We start from the raw sequence: 303 nt of genomic DNA on the forward strand, positions 1-303 counted from the left end.
TAATGACCGTACGAGAAACAACGAGCGAAATGTATAAATCCATTACGACGCTGATAGCATCATGACTGGTCGCCCACGCCGCGCAGCCGACACTCGCCTCTATGTCCCTCCGTCTTAGGGGCGGGAATACGGCTCCGCCCACCCGCCCCGCTCGCACCTCGGCCTCGCGTGGAGAATCGCCCTTAGGGAGAGGCTTCAGAAGGGTCATAATGGCCGGGTTCCGAGGGCGTATCCAGCTCGCCACCCCCCACGCGCAGGACACCACATTAATTGAATATTAGGACTGGTTGATATTAGCCCAGA

Source organism: Penaeus monodon, chromosome 31 (assembly GCF_015228065.2).
Source record: "Penaeus monodon isolate SGIC_2016 chromosome 31, NSTDA_Pmon_1, whole genome shotgun sequence".
NCBI classification, from domain to species: Eukaryota; Metazoa; Arthropoda; class Malacostraca; order Decapoda; family Penaeidae; genus Penaeus; species Penaeus monodon.